A 22,193-nucleotide genomic window follows, 5' to 3' on the forward strand; every position below is an offset into this window, starting at 1 on the left:
TTGTTCAGCCTGGAGAAGAGAAGGCTGCGGGGAGACCTGATTGCAGCCTTTCAGTACTTAAAGGGAGCCTATAGGAAAGATGGGGAAAATCTTTTTAGTAGGGCCAGCTGTGTCAGGACAAGGGGTAATGGTTTTAAACTAAACCAGGGTAGGTTTAGACTAGCTATAAGGAAGAAATTCTTTACAATGAGGGTGGTGAAACAGTAGAACAGGTTGCCCAGAGAGGTGGTGGAGGCCCCATCCCTGGAAACATTCAAGGCCAGGTTGGATGGGGCTCTGAGCAACCTGATCTAGTTAGCGGTGTCCCTGCTCATGGCAGGGGGGTTGGACTAGATGACCTCTAGGGGGCCCTTCCAACCCAAAACATTCTATGATTCTATGATAAATGGAAGATGATAGGAAAGCCAAGGTTATCTAAGGCCAAAGTTTTTCAGACAATGATACATTTCCATGAAAGCCTCCTTTCAATTTCAATAAAACCTACCTCCACCCTACCACTGAAAATAGAGAGAACCATCTGCCTTTTAAAGTTCACCTCCAGACTTACAGATTTCTTTCAAGTATATTTAGACACAAAAATAATTAAGGCATCACTATATATTGAGTGTGTTAATTGAAAAATCAGGGACTATGCACTTAACTTTAATTAGCAACTGTTCAGTATTTACTTAGGAGCTTGTCATGCTAAAACTTGTTTAGCGTGTTGCCAAAGATATATTTGCATGCGCATTTTCTGTGTTGTTCTGAAATAAGGGGAGGATGTGGTGTATCGCACAAGGATATACACATTTATGCAGTAGACATAACTTCTGATACAATTCTAGAGAAGAGCAACAATGAAGGTGCCACGATTATTTTTACTCTGCTCAAGCACGTGACAAACTTCAAGCCTTACTATGGCTGTTTGCCAAGCACATTAAGCCTCTCCTCCCTCTCCAGCCTAACGCTCTCAAACTACTGCAATAACAGGCCCAACTCCAGAGCTGGTTCCGGCTCAGACCCACTCAACAAGCTGCTGCTGCTCTGCCCTCCTGGCTTGCTCTGCTGGCAGTCTCCAAAACACTCCTCCTCTCTGTGCCCCTGCCATAAATACACTGGTCCTGCTCTGCCACACGGGTTGTTCAGCTTCTTGTCACACTTCCCCACCCATTTTAGAAGCTTACTGAGCTGTTGGGTCACCTGTGTGCTATTTCTTCAGGTGTGTCTATGCTTTCTGTTCTATTTTCTGATCTATTTTATTCATAACAAAGGCCTGCCAGTCATTGATCTAATGTTTTGATTATACATGCACCTCCAGAGATACCTGCTGCTTCCATTTAGTTCCATTTCTCCTGCTAGTTCAGGTTTCTCGGTCTTTCCTCTCCCTCTCCCAGCATCTTGTGCTCCTGTTGTCACCTGTCCATCACCATTACTCAGGGTTAGAGCCATAAGAGCCTCCGTGCTTTTAACACTTACTTTAGCAACTCAGCTCTATATTTATCAGAGCTCTGTTTGTTCCTGTGGCTATACAAGGGCCTTGTTTCTCCTCTTTTTTATTCCATGGACCCCGTCTGATACGGTTTCTACCAGGATTCAGCAGATCAGACCTGCTCCCCATGGAGCGTAGCAAGCTTTGCAAGAAGGGAGATGGAGTGATTTATTCCCCATACCTGTTCTCATCAAGGCCTTGCCACTGAGAATATCAGTGAGCTGCCAATTAGTGGTATATTATCAGAGCTTGATATCAGTAATGTCAACAGTGAGACAGGGCCATAAAATCACTGGTTCTATAGGTCAGAATAGGTCATATGAATGCTTACGTGGAAAGTCAGGAAGCAGCACAGGTCACGCACCACTGAAGTCAAGGCTCCAGAGTTATTACCTTTCCTTTGTAGAGCCAATTCTCCTCTAACATCCTCCCTTAGATACTGTGTGTGTGTTCTTTAAAAACAAAACTGCTACAAAGACACAAGTTATTCAACACCCACTTCTTTAGAGCCTGTACTTTGTCTGTGGTATTTCTAGACAATAGCAATAAACACTTCATTTTAATTTTAACCTTAGCAATAGCAAAAGACTACAATGTGCTAAAAATTGAATGCAGACACAAAACCCCACAAGCACAATTTTCAATTAAATTAAGTGCCACTTCATTTGTTTTCTTTGATTCTTGACAGCTCAAAACTCAATTTGGGGGAACTATTCCTTGGTGAACATTTTTAAGAGGTAAAGGCAATGCACTGGCTTTTTCCTTTTTGAAGCATTGTTTTCTTATAGCCAGCATTTGCAAGAATGCAATTATCGATTTCTAAAATGTAGCCCCCATCATCTCTCCTTCTTTTTGGAGAGGGCAGGATGACTGTAAAGAAAAGATGGTGCTTGCTTAAAATGAATCATCATAAAAGTAGAATTTCTACACCTCGAGGGAACAAAAAGATGACAGGCTCCTGCGTGCAGAAGTTGAATATACAGCAGAAAAGGGTGTGGATGGCTTAATCTACAGGAACATTCAGAACACAGCATCTCAGCAGGATTTCCTCTTCATCTCATAACTGGTGGAAGAGAAATAGGACCTTCCTGGGCTACCCATGCACAGCAAGTAGCTAATGCAGCTCTGCCTGAAGGGAGAATGGTAGACTGCCAGGGGTAAGAAAACACTGTGCAGTACTCAAGATGAGCTACTCTGGCCACACATATATGATTGCTACAGGCATGTCTTTTAGGCAGCACCTTTGAGCCAATATAAGACAGACAGATCATCAGGCATCTAATGGATTTAGGCATTGTCGTGGTTTAACCTCAGCCAGTAGCGGAACACCACACAGCCGCTCACTCTCTGCCCCTGCCCATTAGTGGGATGGGGGAGAGAATTGGAAAAAAAGTAAAAACCATGGGTTGAGATAAAGACAGATTAATAAGACAGCAGAGGAAAAGAGTAATAGCAATACTACTACTACTAATAATAATAATAATAATGGTAAGAGAATATACAGAATATACAAAACAACTGATGCACGATGCAATTGCTCACCACCTGCTGACCGATACCCAGCCTGTTCTGAGCAGCAATCCCTCTCCCCAGGCTGGCTCCCCCTGAGCATGACGTCATATGGTATGGAGTAGCCCTTGGGCCAGTTGGGGTCAGCTGTCCTGGCTGTGCCCCGCCACCCTCCCCCCGCCCCCCCAGCTTCTTGTGCACCTGGCAGAGCAGGGGAAGCTGAAAAAGTCCTTGACTAGTCTAGGCATTACCTAGCAACAACTAAAACATCAGTGTGTTATCAACATTATTCTAGTAATAAATCCAAACCACAGCACTATGCTAGCTACTGGGAAGAAAATTAACTCTATCCCAGCTGAAATGAGGACAGGCATATTCATTCCCAAAGGGCTACTGAAAATCTGCCACATAGCCCACACACATATCCATGAAAAATTTTGAAGCTGAAGCTCTAATAAGCCTACTTAGGGCCCAAATACCAGAAAGAGATTTGGATGCTTCCACTGCCCTCATAGTAAGTAGTCTAGTTTGCTACTCACTGCTATTGCCATATGCACGCTTTCAGGTGGGGGTTTGTGTTGCCATTATGTATCTTTATTACCTGCTAGGAGAGAAGCTATTGGACTTATAATTACCCATTACTAGTACCTGGATACATTTCCTGAGGGAAGCTTTACACTAATTCATACTCTTGTCATGTTTGCTGCATTGCATCTAATGTCATTTTTCTAAATTAGATAAATAAAATATTTATATTTGGTGACCTTGAAAAGAAATGTGGACCACTAGCTCAGGATGAATTTCCTTGAATTCAATAAATATTAATAGAATACAACAAGCACCAGAGCAGAAAAAGAACGACTGATACACCCTTAATGAGTGTGGTGGCATTTATTATTTAAATGACCATTAGAAACACTCTTAGCCTTTTGAGGAATTCAAGCAGGAGTAGTAGACAGATGCTCCTGTATGCAGGACATTAATCATTCTCTCTGTGCAATGCAGGACCAATTAATTATTTTTTTGTGTGCTGTGGGTTTTTTTTCTCTCCAGTAAAGAAAAGCAAATTAAAATTAAAATTTGAATCTTTTCAGGTGTCTGTCTTACGCAGTAGGAGATACTGCTGTGGCTTCTGGGTAGGAGACAACACTTTCCACACAAACTACTATAGCCTGGCTACAACCAGTTTTGTTAATCCTCACATGCAAACCATGTTTCAGCAATAAGAGGACAGGTATGCTGTCACAGAATAAAAAGTGTTTTGCTGTGCTTGTGCCAGAAATAGCAGATTTGTTCAGGAATGGAAACTGCTGGGTTTTAGCAGATCTCACAAGCCCTATAACAGACAGATCTGGAGGACTGGCTTTAAGACTCAAGTTTTAGGATGCTGGGATCTGGGTAACATAAGTTACCATCACTCAACTAAAATCAATAGATCACAGTTATATACACCAACCAAGACCATGGCAGACCACTGTAAAAGTTGATATAAGAAAGAATGGCAATATATAGCACATTCTTCCCTTTATATCTACGGTGACTGGCCCCAGCATACGCCAAAGGAACACCACAAAACCAGGTTGGCCCAGTCCCATCCTCTGGTCAACTGTCCTTGCCCTACCATAGACCTCTACCAGCACCAAAGGGTTAGACAAGTTGCTTACAGGGGCTGTGCCTCACCTCCAAAACTCAGAACTTGCAGAACAACATCATCTACCATACAACCACAGGCCAGAGGAAAAAGCATCAAGTTAGCACTGGTATAAACAGACCCTGAAGTCAGACAAAGGCTCAGTTCCACAATGTACAGTTTGCATTAGATTGAACAAGCACAGAAGATTTGTCACAATGAAGTTCTAATGCTGGTTTCAATGTAATTCTGATTATTTCCACAAAAATTTGGAAATGAAAAGAGAAAATAAATCATGTAAAATGTCATGCTTACTGGCTATATAGGGCAAATACAAGGGGAAAAAAAATAAAAATCAGTGTACTCCATTGATATAATGAGTATTGCCTGGCATCTCAAAAAAAACCCAAAACCTTCCAAAATGAGAGACTGCTATTTAACACAGAACTTTTTAAAATCAGGCTGAGTGAAAATGGAAACAAAAATTAGCATTTTTGTATATGTAAAGCAACAGCATTAAAGGCTTAGTACCACTTGTTCTGGTAAATCTTTGTGAAAGATAACAGAAAGCTGAAGCTCTTAGGCATCCTCTTATTAAAGATAAATGTGGCAGAAGAGGCACATTTCTTATCTCTCTTGCTACTGCATGTCTTTAGCTTCACACCTTGATTTGCTGGCTGTTAAACAAGGGGAGCTCTTGCTTTACGGCTGGCTTATAAGGTTTTGAAAGGTTATAAAATTTTGAGTAGCCCAAACCTGTTTAGATAAGACTCAGAAAAAAAAGGTAAGGTGTTTCATAGGATAGTTACTCCACCCTTCCCTTCCCCTGCAGACTTCTGCTGATAGGTAGGTAGCTCTCAAAAGGCTGGAGACAGGAGGACTTTTGCCTCCAAGCCCAACCTGAGTCCATGAATATCCACTCTCAGGTTTGGTCCAAGTTGTTGAATGTCATCCCTAATATGGGAATTGGGACACAGAAATACTATCTTTTGCAGTGGTTTTTGGGGTGATGAAGGTAAGTTTGCAAGATTTTTGTTACAAGCTTCAGAGTTTAAAGCTAAAGCCTGATTTAGCATAAATCAGCAAAGCAGCTCTGATTTGTGTCAAACTATTTCAATGAAGATTAGACAAGGAAGTGACCAAATGAAGGGTAGCCTGGTTGCAGAGGAATAGAAGCTAGGAAGAGGATGATATTTGACTTTTAAGGCTGCTTTTGTAAAGGCCAGCTGTCTAGATGCCTGTACATTACATCACACTGGTTAAGGATCAAGTTATTTCACAATTTCCTAGATAAAGTCAGATGTTTACTGAAAGATAGATAATGATCATTTACTTCAACATGATGGAAAAAGTTATTAGGTGCTGATATGTCTCTTTGAAAAATAAGATTGGAGCTGAGATGTTCCTTTCTCTTCCCTCTTCCTCCCCCTCCAAATCTCTATGCAATGGTTTAAGTGAATTTCATGTTAAAGGTACAGACTTAACCCTCCTGAGACTGAATTTTTGAGTTCTTTACCAGAGCAAAGAGTATGGGTAGGAGCTGGACAGCTTGTTGAGCATAACTTCATAACATTCCCTGATACTGCAACACAGACACATTGACAAACAAGAAACTGTTTATTCCTCCTGACATTTAAACTTCTTCCTGCTAAACACAACACCAGAACCTGGCAGCTTTTGCCACCATTCACTCCTGTGCAAGGCTACATTTAAGCACATGCTTACCATTGAGCAGGTGTTTACAGTCCATCGATTTCAGTGCTTACAACCTCTGTGCATTACAATCAAAAATATTTTAGGTTTGGTGGCACCGTGCACAAGAAGGTGGCTTGCAAACTGCACACTAGACAGATACTCTACAGCAAAGCAGTGCTCCAAAGGTTTTGCTATCGGCCCCCAAAGTCATTAAACAGAAGGCAGTCACAGGGCAGAGAGATTAGAGTGTTGGCATGGGTTCAAGTACTGCTCCACCACTCACCTCCTCTGTGATCTTGGATTTAGGATAATGGCACTGCTTTGCTTCCCAAAGATGTTGCAAGATGTACAGATACAGTGGTGACTGAAAATCTTGCAGCCTCCTACAAAGAGGTGATAGGTCATCTCTGCATCTGCAATTAAGAGCTATCCTGGGGAAGATAAGAACGTGAAAGGAAAGCATAGCCAACTGCTATTTCCGAAACCTAGTATTTTCATAAGATTGTATCACTTTGGTTATTTTCATGCATCACAAAAGAAAGTCTTGCCAAACACAGACCTACATCCCCATATTAACAGAAGACAAATTCATGTGGTAAAGGAAACGTCACTCCTTCTGCTTCAAACCACAGGGTAGTTCAGGAACTTCTACGTAAATTGGAAGGAAGAAAATTAACTTAACTATGAAGTTATGACAAGTTCTAAATAAGTATGAAGTATTTCCAGCCAATTACCTCCTTGTGTGCCTTACAACAAAACCAATGAAAATGCCCATATTTCTTTAGAAGAGCAGCAGACCTTTGTGCCTATTAGCTATTACTCATGAAGTGCAACTATGTAGAAACATAAATACCTCTGAATTTGATGAAGCTTACACTCTTGGTATCGCTCCATTTGTTCTTCCACAAGCGGCTGTTGCAGATGTGCAGCAGGCTTTATTTCCAGGCTAGCTTTTTAACTAGATAAAAGGACATTCAAGCCCCCTGTGGCTCTTGCTCACAATTTAGTGACAGCTAGATGAATTAGAGGCTGAAGCACTTCCAAATGAAGCGTGATGTCCATTCAACACTGGCACTCAATGCCCCTAAATTTCACTGTGATCAAGTCTGAGCTTCACTGTTATGGATTCAGGAGCACATGATTCAGTCTCTATATCAACAAGTCCAGTCAGGTAGGTGTGTACCTACATATGAGAACTTTTGCTCTAGCATCTGTTACAAATAAACACAGGTCAGGACCAGTTTCCAGTGAAGCTTCGAACGATCAGTTTTACTCAGGATGCAATGTTCTTGTTACTAACAGTGATTTTCACCATGACATTAGAACCCATGAATGGTGACCATAATGTCCACAAAGTCTACATAGTCCTCCGCACATGAACTTTACAAATAAGTTTGCAATGACTGCAAAACTTTTGGATATCCATCAGTTGAAAACTGCTGGTTAATATCAGCAAGAGTACAGGCAGAGTGGCATCATCTATGGAAACAGTGTCCTGGACCTCCACTCCTCTGGCTGGTCTATGGCAAACCAAACAGATTCCTATCCACTAATTTCCTGAGGGATTCTGGTAATGATATCCGCTCTTGCATTCAAAAAGCACAAGTCCATTCACTAACACATCATAGAAATTGTTAATGGCCCTAGAACCAACAGAAGTGCACTCAATATGATTCTCCCAGATGCTGCAGTTGCTGTGTTAATTCACCTCCCTTTTGCCTAACCAAAAGGCCTAATGCTTCACTACACATACACGGTCTAGTAATAGAGAACATGGGCTGTCTTGGTCCACACATGACACAAGACACAAACAGCAGAGAACACCAACAGCAGAAGCTACAGAGAGTTGCACACTAGCACTGCCAAACCAGACAGCGTAAAGTCAATTTAGAAGAAAAACTGGTTTTGTTACACCAACACCCGATTTACCTACTGTAATCCCATTAAGTCAACTGACGGTTATGTCTCGTCATAACAGCTAGAACAGAATGACCCCTTTTGAAAGTCTTGTGCCACATGTGCGATGTTACCTGTCACTGGTGGACATCACAGTTCTCCTGTTCCTGAAGCAATCCACTCAGATGTGCAAGAGTTAAAACCCCTCACAGTTCCTCTTACAAGTAATGCTTTGTGGAGTGCCCAGGCATGCCAGAGTGGTAGTACACCACAATGCCAGTTTTACCTGTCTCCTTTTTAATAAACACAGAGAAACTTCAAAAAACCCAAATAATATATAAACCCAAGTTTAACTCGTTATTCTTGTTTAAAAAAAAAGAAGAAAAAATGTGCTGTACAATAGAAGGCAAAAAGGATGTATAGAACATTATTATCATAATTATAATAATTTAAATATTTTTCAGATGTTTTTAGTATTCTGTAAAAAAATCAGGGAATTGTATATGGATTTTTAATCTTCTAATCATTTCTACATTTCAGAATAAGCTAATCCCTGTGACACTCCATTGGATAAGGCACTAAATTACAGGCAAGCATGTGATACCGCAGAGTAGGAAATTTAAAGCCTTTCTTTAAAAAATCATCCTTGATTGAAGCATCTGTGATTTGGTTTATCCAGGTGATACTAAAAACAGTTTCCTGATGAATATAGCTTCTGGCACAATTATTTATTTCAAAGAAGCTGTATGTCTGAACTGGGTTTCAAAAGGGATTGGGCAAAACAGGCATTTAAACCTTTGACTCATTCTTAAAAGATCATTTTTATCTACACTGAATTGAAATGCTGTTGAAAAAGAAAAAAGCCATTACTCAAGCTAGAAGCATGTTTCCTGCTTTAAAGAGGTCATATATACTGGGAAAAAAATTCCCTTTTGAGAATGTGAACAATATATACACACCATACCTCTTGTCTCAATAACTAATTATGCATGTATTTAAGTGATTTGTTTAAAGCCATGCCTGTTTAGTAAAGGCAGAAGTGTCTTATTGAATTCAAGAGTGTAATGCTAAGTCTACACTTCAATGCTTTGAAGAACTGCTTTTGATGGAGAAGAATTTCAGAGGGAAAAGATGGTCTCCCCGAGTTCTTAAACTGAACTGTATATGTGATTTCTGATTTACTGGAAAAGACTTCATTTGCAGCACTTAATTTCTAACAAAGGAGCTCATAATTACTTCTTGGAGCTTGCCAGTGTAAACACAACAGAACCCAAGAAGCTGCTTTGCAAATGAGGGTTAATGTAGCATATCATATACCATATAGGACTGGACAGCATTAAACAAAGGTTAATCCTCGCCAGCAACAGATATTAAATGGACTCTCTTATTGAATACCCTAACAGCAAAGGGGGAGAGAAAAAAGCATTGCCTCTCACATATATAATTATCTGCAACGTATATGCAAATATCTAGAATTTGATGAGGTCTTTACTTTTCACCTTTAAGCACCACACTAGTAATTCATGAAGCCACTACTAGCGTTGTTGAGTGCAAGCAGCAGTGAAAATTAAGCACTAATGACTTCAAAGGTAGGGTGTCCATATACCTCTGAGGTCATCTGTACTACCTGAACATAAGTGATGAAAAACTCTGCATCAGTGGCACATTTCTAAAAAAGCATTACTAATGCCAAGGGTGGTTTATATGGACAGCAGGTGAGTTGCTATGAACAAAAGTTCACACCACCATTACTAAGAAGATCCCCACACGTTTCCTGGCCTTAAAACCCAAGAGACAGCACTTCAGTAAGGCCAGAGAAGCAAAATAATACACTAGCAAGTCACTGCACTGGGGGAGGTGGGTCGACAAGTAAGAAAACAGCGACCACTTTGGTTTCGTAAACTTTCCCAAGGACGGGAAGATTTAAGTGAGCTGCAGAATTATGTTTACAGTGTCTATTGGGCTTTTCAGGACCACTTGTAAAGTCTGAGCCCCAGTTATCTGAAGAGTTCATCTGTGACAAACCACAGTGCAGCAAGTCAGTCAACAGTATGTCTGTTAAATTACCGTAAGAAATCCACTAGACTTTCAGGCTATTCAAACAAGTATATACTGGATATAGCTATTATGGTAAGTTTAGCCCTGAGAACTAGCAAAATAGTTTACACAATATTAAACAGCAAGCATTGAATTTACAACACAAAAACTACAGGGTTATTTTGAAGTGAATGATACATTAGTAAATTAAGATAGCTGCTCTTGGTATAACAGCAATCAAGCCTTCTATGAAGATGCTTCCATACAATTCATTTTCCGTCTTACTGTGCTGTCAGTATTTCATCCCAGAAAAGAACATTGGAAGAAAAATTTAGTATAAATAACTTCAAGAAAGAGGAGAAATCAATGGGCCCAGTGTTTCCACGCTCTTGAATTATTTAGGTACTGTTTGACTTGCATGATTCCAATATACAGGTATGTCAGAAAATGTGCTGCTCTGGAAGACTACAGCCCCTGTTGGTGTCCATTTGAATAGCCCCATGGAGCTATAGCAATTTATACCCGTGGAGGATCTGCTCTAGACCATGAATAGAGAGAGGAAATTTGATTTTAAAAGTGGTATCTCTGTGAAAAGCTGGGCTTGTAGACCACAGATGTATCTGGCTGCTTTGATTTTTGACAATAAGCACGAAGACTAGTGGAATGTATATTTAGAAACAATAAACTTGAGTCTTAGCATGGATGGGTGGTAAAGGCACACAAGCTGATGTGCATTAGAAATAGTGAAATCCGTTCATTAAACATAAAGAGGGACAATAAGGGAAAAATTACGTTTTCCAGAGATACAGTACAGCTTTTTAAGTGGGTTCACAATATAAAACAGATGAAATGGCAAAAAAAAAAATCCAAATACAGATGCTTCACAATCAGATCAAACAGCATATATTTTATTACAGGCAAAAGAAACAGGCAGTTGCACCCTTTGCAACACACTGAGATTAATCATTCATTATGGGTCTGGCAGAAAATGAGGACAGGATAAAAGACTGCTGCTATCAGTGGCACTCCCTGAATTTAACAAGGTAAAACTCCTGTTCAGCTGGACCGATGAAATTATCAAGGTCTGGGAACCACGGGACTGAGAAAAGATAAATGATTTATAACTGAGTGAGGACTCTGCCTTAGCATGTCTCTCCCAGCTATGAATTCACCTGCCTCAGACAGGAGAGGAACTCCTGACTATCAGCCGGAACAAGTCTCTCCCATCTCTCCCCAGACCAGGCAGGACACCAAAGATACATGGCAATCTCAGGGAAGAACATGGGGGCCTTTTAAGCATGGTACCATAGCCAGTCCACTGGGCTTTCATGGAGTTATTTCCTGCTTTATCAGGTGTACCTCAAACCTGCAAAGTTTTGCCTTTTCTTTGCAAGACTTACTCCAGCACTCCCCCCTGCTGCAGTGCCTGGGTTTTGTCTATTTACTACCATGTCAGTCCAGCTTTCTATTCCTCCCAGAAATCATACAAATGCGGAAGACATGGCATGGAACAAGATGATGCTGCCTGGCAGCTGGGGGCCTTTGTCTTTCAGCAGGGCCCTGCACTTGAAAGAGCACTGCAAAGAAAGAAACAGACCTCTGGCAGCCCAGCTCAGCACATCCTCCCACCCATGGCAACCCCCCCGCACATGTTGGGTGAGAGATGCTTGCTAACAAAATGCAGTTTCCCACACCAGGGAGTATTTTGCAACAAGTAGATCTTTCTTCAGGAGGCCTCTTTGACCTGCTGGCAGTGGGAGGAGAGGTACAGCAAGAAAGTGGCACCTCATGGCTTCACTTGGGCTCCACAGTGCCCCTAGAAGAACAGTTACCACTGGAGATAGTACAATATGTTCAAGAAATGCTTTAAGACAAGCATGGCCAAACTGGCCCCTTAGGGCCAGGACTAGCTGGACTTGCCAGACTAGACAGCCAAGTTACAACAATCAATTCCTGTTTCCGTTGTAAACTTGTATGCTGCAGGGCCGGCACTTACCCCTGAATGCGTGGAACAAGATTATAGCTGAAAAAACTGTAATCAAGAGACAATCATCTGACATATACAGCAACACACCTGGCATAGAAATGCTAGAAAAAAACATTAAAATAAAAATTCTGGTGAGGCTGGAAATTCTCAGACTTTGATATATAAATGCCAGCCCTTAGTTATAGGGATTTAGGTGGTTTGTATCATAATTGCTAACCCCAGGATTTCTTTTTCTGAGGCAGGTGCCTCTGCCTAGGGGCAGCCCCATGTTGTCACTCCACCCCCAGCCAACCCTGCTCAGCAAGGGTGAGGCTGGAAATTCTCAGACTTTGATATATAAATGCCAGCCCTTAGTTATAGGGATTTAGGTGGTTTGTATAATTGCTAACCCCAGGATTTCTTTTTCTGAGGCAGGTGCCTCTGCCTAGGGTCAGCCCCATGTTGTCACTCCACTCCCAGCCAGCCTTGCTCAGCAAGCACAGGAAGATGTCTGCTCAGTGGTCTAGCCACGTGAATAGTGCCATGGTCCTGCCTTTCCCTCCTCACAAAAAGTGGATTTGTGGCTATCTAAAATGGAAATACTGCTTTCCAGCATGAGAACTCCACTTGCTGTTGGGGATCTTATACGAAAGAAAAATAACAAATATTAACATATGTAAAACTTAAAGAAAAAACCCTTTGAGAAATGCATGTAGCCAGCTGGGGAACAACTCCTGAGAAAATTGTTATACGGTGGTTAGTGAATTACCTTTTCCAGAGTGGCAGCAGCTAAATTATCAATATCCAGCAAGTGGCTGTCTTGATTACAGTAAATCCTAAAGGCAATACAGCCTCTTCAATGGAAGAACCAACTGCATTGCTTTTTGCGGAATCAAATCACTTCATGTCAAGCCTTTGATTTCTGCATGCTTCTTTTGGATTTTGAAGGTCACATTAAAACCTGAGGCCCAAAAAGTTTTCTCTGCCTAGGAAAGGGAAAAGAGTTTAACCTGTGATGGTAAAGGGGAAATAATATGAAAATTCATATGGGAAGTCCTGCACAGCCAGACACAACTTACAGTTCTAGGCTGATCTTGGGGACCCAGCAAGGCTCTCATTCAGCTCCAGTTTTTATGAATCCAGAAGAATGAAGCTGTGTTAACCAGGAGAAGAAAAAATAGCCAAAAACCCACCCCAAACCCAAGAACTGAAACACACCTTTATTGTGGCCTTATTACTCTACAAAGCCTCATTTAATTTGTCTCAACCATCACACCTAAACTTCTACTATTTATAGGGTCGCCTTGTGCAATCTATCTATTAATGTTCTGTTAAAACAAATTTCAAAACAGGAGATCTCAAGGCTATGGCTGGCTCCTCATGTTCATTTTAAGGACACAATGTCAAGCTTACCAACGTCAGCATAAGCCTTCATAGGTCCCCTGTTATTTACAGTAATTTTACTTTTGGTGGATATCTGGGAGAGAATTTGAATAAGCAAAACTGTACAAGAGAAAAAGGCCACCTGGATTTTTTTCATAACACCTTCCTATTCTTTCTCACTTTTCAAAGATGTATTTAAAAGTCCTTAATTTTAAAGTTGGGATTTTCAGGTAGATGGCAGCTAATTGATTATAATTGGTCCTCCAATCTTCTGTGATACTACAGACTAACTACAGACACCACTTCCAGATTATAGTTCTTTCCCCTAGGTGAACACAGCTTTCTGAGAAACAGCCTATGTTTTGGGAAATGAATCTGAGGTACTCAAATTTAGACATCCGGGGGATCAAGCAGCATATTAACTCATGCCTCAAGACAGCACTGTGCAAGGAAACTAGGGACAAACTGGAATTCAGAGACCCCCAAGAAATACAAAAGGCAAAGAGGTCTGACCCTTTCAGGGAAGCACTAGATGAGATACCACCTGTCAGAACAAAAGCAAAGGAGATACTGGGTTTTGCTGATTCCTTAAACCTCCACAGATAAAGTGGGGTTTATTGACATTCAGGGGGTGCAATACATTTTCCCCGAGGATCACCAATTACCTGTCATTATTTAACAATGTTTCTGTCTTGCATTTCGCTATTCACATATACTGACATTCAATATTTTCTTGGGGTGCAGCACACCCCAGAACTCACCAACCTTCTCAGCCTTCCATCCGCAAAGTGGGCTTTGGCATTAGGAAGGGATAGGTGAGTGCATGCATCCCACCCTGATTTCTATTTTTGCTAGTATATCCTTTGAAATCTTGTAATTATTAAGACTGGAAAACTGAAAAAAATCAACAGCTTGTTTCTTAATATAGATATGCAGGAGAGAATCATCTTACCCAACACTGAATGGCTAAACGTCAGGCTTCTATGCTAAGCTAGTTATTCTAAAGAAATCAAGCACCTCTTGCAGGCAACCCACTCTATCGTGTCAGAAGGAGCTTAAACCATCACTTAGACACTTGTGCTGCAGATGGGCAAATTAATCCTTCCCCGGGATTCCTGCTTTGCACAGTCTAGCCTTTGCTTTTCTGCCATAGTTGAAACCACAAAGCAATAGTAACAATCTTCTGTTTACAATTGATGCATTTAAGCTTCTAAACAGAAACAGTACCTGGCTGAGTTTCAACAGAAGCAGCTTCCCTCACTCTTCTGTGCAGAAGGAGATGCTGGTTTCTTCCAAGAGTAGAATTATGAAGACTTTTTAATGCTGATAGTGTGACCTAGTCACTTTGAGTATTTTGAAAGAAATACATGTGAAGGCTGCACATGTGCTGTAACTACATCACTACTAATCAAAAGCATCCTGAGCATTTTACAGTGTTTGTTACCAAAGGGAGAGACAGAACCATGTCAGTCTATTATATCAGCTATCTGCAGGACTGAGCACAGCAGTAAACCTAGGTTATAACAAGTGACCAGAAGAAGCATCTTTGCAGCTGGTCTTTTGTGCCTAATCCTTTTTCACAGCATCAGAGTGAAAATGGTCCAAAACATGCTCAGAACTGGTAACAGAAGACTTATGAATGAGTCTGAATGAACCTCTCACAGATCTAAACCCCACAACTGATTGTACAAACAAATGAATTTGTGTTTGATCCAACAGTCTTTCTCACACCATGGATTTCCTTGCTGTCCCAGAGATTAGTTTACACCCAGTGCTACAGACTATTTAGAGCTAGCTGTTCTTTCCCCTCCCAAAACCAAGTGGTAACTCTCCAGCATGACTCCAGTAGATTTATCAACACATGGAGGCAGTGACAGACCTCCACAGTGGTCCAGCTTTCCTTGCACAAAGACATTAAGACATACACTAATAGAAAACCTGCAACACAGAACTCCCTGTTAAAAAAAGCTAGCAGATGGCAATTCAGAGGAGGAATTCCTGGAGAAAGAGAAACAATGAGAAGTAAATCACAAAAAGGTTGGCACAAGAGCTCAATTCATGACCTTTATAAAGCGCTCTGTGCACACAAAGCCCAGCTGTACTTTTTGGTTCTGACTGAACAGGATTTCTTTACGGCTTTCAACCCTGCAGGTGCAGATGAGTAGACAGAAGGACAGGGACAATGGCAGCACTCGTGGAGTAACCAGAGCCTGGTTAAGGCCTCTGGCTATTACTTCAGTTTAGACCTTACTCGAGGTTTGTGCCTCACATGGTGCTCCCAGCTGTGTGTGGAAACCCCATTATGTAGGCCTGGAAGTCAAAAGCTGGGTGTTTCCCAAAGGTGGCAGACAGACAGGCTGTGTGCTAGCCCAATTCCTCCCTGCTAGCTGCAGCAGCTGACAAGCCTGGACAGCAGCCTGCCACCTGTGTGCCACAGACCCTGGCGGTGGTGGCACCAGCCAGGAGGTGCCCTAAGAGGCCAGCTCGGACATTGTTCCTGGACATACCTCCTTTCCCTTCTAGTGCCCTCGGTCCTCAGTCACTCAAATGTCTTCTGTAAGGGACAGATGGGTTCACCCTGGCTCCCTTATGTTCATCACCAAATGAACATGAAGGAAGCAGTTCTCCCCTCCATCCTTCAGACAGAAGATGCACAGTCCAAGCCACCTCTGTTCCTGGTTTGCCTGCATGCCTGGAGAATTTAAAGCCCACAACACAAGCCCAATGTATACAGGAAGGTCCCTTTATCACTGCAACTGACAGAAATGGCCCTTAAAACTCTGAGCACCAAACCAGCTGGGAAATACATTCATTTCCCCTTGGAATGACAATATAGTCCTTCACTGACCTGAAAAACAAACTCAGCCTTCTCCCCACTATCACCACCCAAACATACACAGTACAGCTCCAACTACCCATACTTCATGGGAGATCCAAAATACCTATTAGATTTGGAAACAATCCCCCTGGGCTTTAAAGACTGCCTCAGACACCCATGGCCCAAGCATGCAGACTTCAATGCCTCTTGGCTGGCTCTCCAGATTTTGTGGGCAGCAAGGCTGTGCTCTAGGACTAGTAAGCCCAAAGGGCAGATCAGAGGATTCCCTGTGGCCAGCTGGCTCTGGCAACAAGCGAGTGCTCATGCAAGCAATGCCAAGACAACAGGAAGGAGATGCCAGACATCTGGCTTAGTAGCATAGCATAGGGAACACGGTAGTCTCCTACATTCATCTATCCAATCTATCTAGATTCACCTAACTGCTATATTGGTATATATATCAGCAAAGTATCTGTCCCCCTATAGCATGTGCTCTTTGCTGTCAAAAACATACCAAGCTGCACACAACCAAACCTGTGACTAGCATGGGGTTATTTGTAAACAGCAAAAAACCAGAACTAACCATTTTGCACACAAAATAACATCTAACATTGAATCATTTTCTTTGAAAACGTGCAACTAACCACAGAAGAGGTCACCAAACCCAATAGCCTTCATTATATCATTAATAGGTGCTGTTCACCCACTTCCCCCTGCTTTAACTAGCAGGTCTGTTATCAATACCACTGACAACGGGATGATTTCTTACACATAAACATACTGTCTTGCAGCCACGACATGCTGTTTTTCTTTGGGCAAGTTTACAGCTTTTAGTAGAGTGAAGCATAACTAAGTTTCATAGGAGCAGAATTCTTTTAAGACAGCAACACTTGCCTTTCTAGTTAATGCTAGTGAGGATTATTTTATCTATATATGTATGTATAAAAAAAAAAAAAAAAAGAAAGCATTGTTTCATTGAAACAAGTTCTCCACAGATAGAGCTTGCATTAACAAGAGCTTCACTGGCAGAAACTGTACAGGTTCAGGAAAGATCTCCAGTGAAATGAGTATTTTGACAACAGGGAATAATTTGAGAAACCCTAGTCCCTGATGGAGAGCTAAATGGAGCATACCGCGTGTTACACCAGACTTGGCTGCACCAGATTCATGCTCAGCTCAAGCTGGCACATAGGGAACAGAGTAGCAGCCTTCCACAGTGACTCTGGGGTGACCAGCATGATGTGGCCACAGCCAGCTAGCTGGGCTGCAGTCATCCTCCTGGCAAGTAGAGGATGGACAGAGGGACACAAAAAAAAAAAAAAAAAAAAAAAAGAAGAGCCAAGGCACTTGAAGGGCCTGGCATTTGCCATTGACCGGATAGTCAGCAACGACTGAATTAATAATTTAGCCATGTACCTTGGGGCTGAGTGGACTGGCAGTGAGCTGTACAGCTTGAGTTGTTTAGGTCCCGCCTGCAGAAGCTACTGTTTTTCATTCAAGAATGTGTGTTGAACTTGACAACATAAGTTTCAGAAAAAAACATGAAATATGAAATTCTTTCACATGATGAAATATTTCATTAACAACAGAAGAATGCATTGTGAATTTGAGTGACCTTTTAAATGTAAAGTGGTATTATTTTATATGTATATTTAGAGAGCCTGGAGTATAGGAGTTAAAACCAGAAGGGGACATCCAACAAGCACATCCACAGTAGGACTGTCACCTCTGAGGAGAGACTTGGGTGTTAAAACAGTTCCAGTAGCTAATGGTATATGCCATCAAAATTTGTTAGCGCATTCCAATTCTTACAAAGCTTTAACTTTGCCTTCCACAAGTTATATGCCTCTAAAATCGATTCCTCTGGTCTGGTTATCAAGCATGAAAGACCAGAGGACTCGACAAACAGCTGCTCTTATACAAGATTTTTCTTAAGTATTGGCATACACACTTGTCTGAGCCATGCCACGAAACACAGCTCCACATTCATTGCAACTTTTCTTACAACTCTGACCGTGCACACAAATGCAAAGACAACCTTGGTATTTCACTCCAAAAGCAGAACTCATGAACAACAGCAAGCTGGCATTGTTGGTTTCATTGTTCTGGGTTTGGGTTTTTTTTGTTGGTTGTTTGCATTTTGGTTTTCCTTTTTGTTTGTTTGTTTTAATCTGGCTGCTTGGGGAAAACACTTGAAGCTATCTTGTTCTCATTCAGTAAGGAGGCAGCAGTAACCCAACAGAAAAATGTATTCTCTCATCCAGCTGGGAATTCTGTATTAAGAGGAAAATCCTTCAAAGACTGAAACACTGGAATTGAGAGACTTATTCAGAAAGACTGCAGCAAAACCTCACAGGAACCATAGCCAGCTTAAGGGACTGTTTGTGCCACCTGCATTCAGTGCACCCTGGCTGGACTACATCTCCCACAAACCCTCAGAAGCTTTCTTCCTCTGGTGGAGAATAATAATTTTGGGCTTGTCATCTGAACACACCCTGCACCCTGATGCATTGCAAACACGTTCCTAGTAGTAGAGCTGCATCAAGCCATCATCTGTGTTGTACTTTGGAGCTGGAGCCCTAGCTACTTTCATATGTTAAAAAAAAATAACAAAGAAAGGAAGTTCTTGGGCAAAATATTTTAAGCCAAAACAAACTTAAACCAGGCTGTTGTTTCTCCTTTACCTATTGCACCAAATACCAGATGAGATATGATGCACCCCTTATAGTCAGCCTCGTGAAACCTTCAAGTGCTATGCATAGTAAAGTCCACTGCTGAGATTGTGATCAAAAACCTTAATACTGGACAAATATCAAAGTGAGAAAAGAGCTAGCAAATGTTAATAGCATGTCTTTAATCGCATGCTGGCTCTTCATCGCAAGGCAAACGGCTTGCTAGAGCTTCAGTTGTAGTACAATAACAGTTTGCTGAAATGAATGTAGCAGCATTGTTAACTCTGAGCTACTATTATGTTCTTAAGTGTGCACGACTGACTTACTTTTAACAGAACAGTTCAGTTCACATTTGTTACACAGACAATAGCAGCACTTTGGAAGAGGGTATAAAACTTTCAAGTCTCCAGAGACATGTTCAATGCGACAGTAATTCACGGGTTGTTCAAAGCTTCCCTTTCAACAGAAAATAGTCTCTTGCATTAATGCAAGCCCCTCCCCCCCTACTTTTTTTTTTAAAAAAAAAATGTTTTCCCATTCAAACTGGAAGTTGAAGTAATAGCAAAAATTTTACAACCAATTCTAAAAATATATGAGGAAAATCTAAACCCATCTCAAAGTTAATCCACTTGAGCTGCAAACATATCTAGAGAGCATAAATTTCACTGGGCAGGAAGCAAGAAAATAGCATCACCTGTTGTTGTGCCACAGCCCATTGTTTACTCAAGGCAGACAGAGGGAGCTGTTGTTATTCAAACAAGACATGCTCTCGACAGACACACATGATACATAATCAAGTAGTTTGAAAGATGACTGGCACCGAAGACCTCATTTACTGAGGTCAAAGAGAAAATGCATCTGTAATTCCCCCCATTTGCTTGTATAGTTTTCATCATCTCTTGCAAAAAAGCACCAACAGTAATGCAGAAGTGTTGCATAATATTAAAAATAAGTTTTTCAAGTCTGCCTCAATTACAGTCCATTATCAAAGCCAAGTAGATTTGGAATTATTTATCCCCAGATGTGCCTTATACCAGTGTAAAGGGAGCACTTACCAGGGACCAACAGAGCAGGTTGCGGACTGAAAGGACTGAGGGGCGCAGCCCATGCTACCTCAGGGCACCATGGACCTGGGTTCAAATTGACTGCTGCAGGCTTGCAACATGACCCTGGCCAAGTCACTTAGCTCTAGTCAACCTCCTAGCATAGCAACAGCCTCTTGTCTCCCATCACTGCTGGTAGCAGTTCTAGGTAGGACCCAGCTCCGGTTTTCCAGGCTCAAGCTATTTTCTCAGTGAGCCATCTAAAGGGCTGGCACCTAAACTGTTGAGGAACAATGAGTTGTCCTCAAAGCCTAGGAACAGGAAACTACAAGGACGTGTTCTGGATCAGACTGAAGTACAGCTACCTGATGTCTTCTTCCTAGAAAATATTTAGAGCAAGAGACAATACAGATCTTGATCCCGCTACATTCTTCCATTTTGACAGGTAAGAGATGAGTATTCCCAAGAAAGATTTTATCTAGAGCATTAACTGCATTAATGGATATTCAATGTGTTCATTAACTTGACTAAATCTTTGTGAAGTTTTACTCGTACCGCCCATAATATTCTCTGGTAGTGAGGTCCACAGGTTAATTAAGCACTGCAAGAAAAAAGTAGTTTTAAGCTCTCCACCCTACAACTGTGTCTGCTGCCTTATTTTCTTCTTGTGAGAAGTTTCTCAACAGCTCTTCTCTCAACCCCACACACAGAAACAAAAGCACTATCCAATTATCAACTACAGCACTGAACACTAGCCATCACTGCTGTTCTCCCAGGGCAGGGGTTCAATGCAGAATGGAGGAGAAAGCCAACACCTCAGAGATGCAGCCAGCAGACTCCAACTGAAATCACCAAAACCCACAATTGCTCAGAGTATTTGGCCAGCAACAGGCTAGGTGCACAACTCTCTTTCATTTGCACTTCTTCACTTTTGCTTTCTAGCAGCTTCACGCAATATATTACCAGATTCCCCCATGCAGCACAGCAATGTCCTTGGCCTCAAAAATTGTGACAAGACCAGCAACAATTAGCTTAAACTGGGTATCTGAAGACCTTTCATTAGCAGGATCTGTAGCAAATAGTCTGCAATCCTCTTAAAGCAGGGTTGTCAACTCTGAACAGGAAATTTTAGGAATACAGAAAAGATGCCAAAGTATTATCCTGCTCTATTGCTTTTGCTCATATTGGCAAGAGCATTGTGCTGTATGAAGTGAGCTTTAGTTCAATATTCATTGCAAAAAAAAAAAAAAAACAACCTTGCAAATATTAATGGCATTTTAACTAGAGCTGGGTGAAACACCCAATAAAACAAGAAAGCACAGGAAGCCAGCCTGACTTTCTGATCCATTGCCAGCACCATACCCTTGCTAGGTTTTGCTCTGTTACAAGCAGCAAAGCAACAGAGGACAATAAGAGGGCAGAGATGGTTTACCATGCTTAGAAGACATCCCTTGGAAGGTTACCAGAGATATTATTTATTCCTTTTTACCATGCCTCAGCTTTAACAGACATGGCAACCCAGTAATTAAAAGGAAGCTCTACTGCATGCTCCTACGGAATTTAATGAGTGATCTACTCAATATCAGAGCACAGGCTTCTTGCCCTGTACTTCATACTGAAGCCCTTAAGGCAGGATTCCCCAGAGTACTCTGTATACCCCACCTTGTTGCAGCCAGTGGCATAAAACCTTGTCCTGGTTTCGGCTGGGATAGAGTTAATTTTCTTCATAGTAGCTAGCACAGTGCTGTGTTTTGGATTTAGTACCACAAGAATGTTGATAACACACTGATGTTTTCAGCTGTTGCCAAGTAGTGCTCAGACTACTCAAGGACTTTTTGAGCTTCTCCTGCTCGCCCAGGTGCATAACAAGCTGGGAGTACAGCACAGCTAGCACAGCTAACCCAAACTGACCAAAGAGCTATTCCATACCATAGAACGTCATGCTCGCGGGGGTTAGTTCGGTCAGTCGGTCGGGGGGAGACTGCTCGCGGCTTGGGGACTGCTCGGGCCGGGCCGGGCATCGGTCGGTGGGTGGTGAGCAATTGCATTGTGCATCATTCGTTTTGTATATTCTGT

This window comes from Egretta garzetta, unplaced genomic scaffold (assembly GCF_000687185.1).
Source record: "Egretta garzetta isolate BGI_Z169 unplaced genomic scaffold, ASM68718v1 scaffold89, whole genome shotgun sequence".
Lineage (NCBI taxonomy): Eukaryota > Metazoa > Chordata > Aves > Pelecaniformes > Ardeidae > Egretta > Egretta garzetta.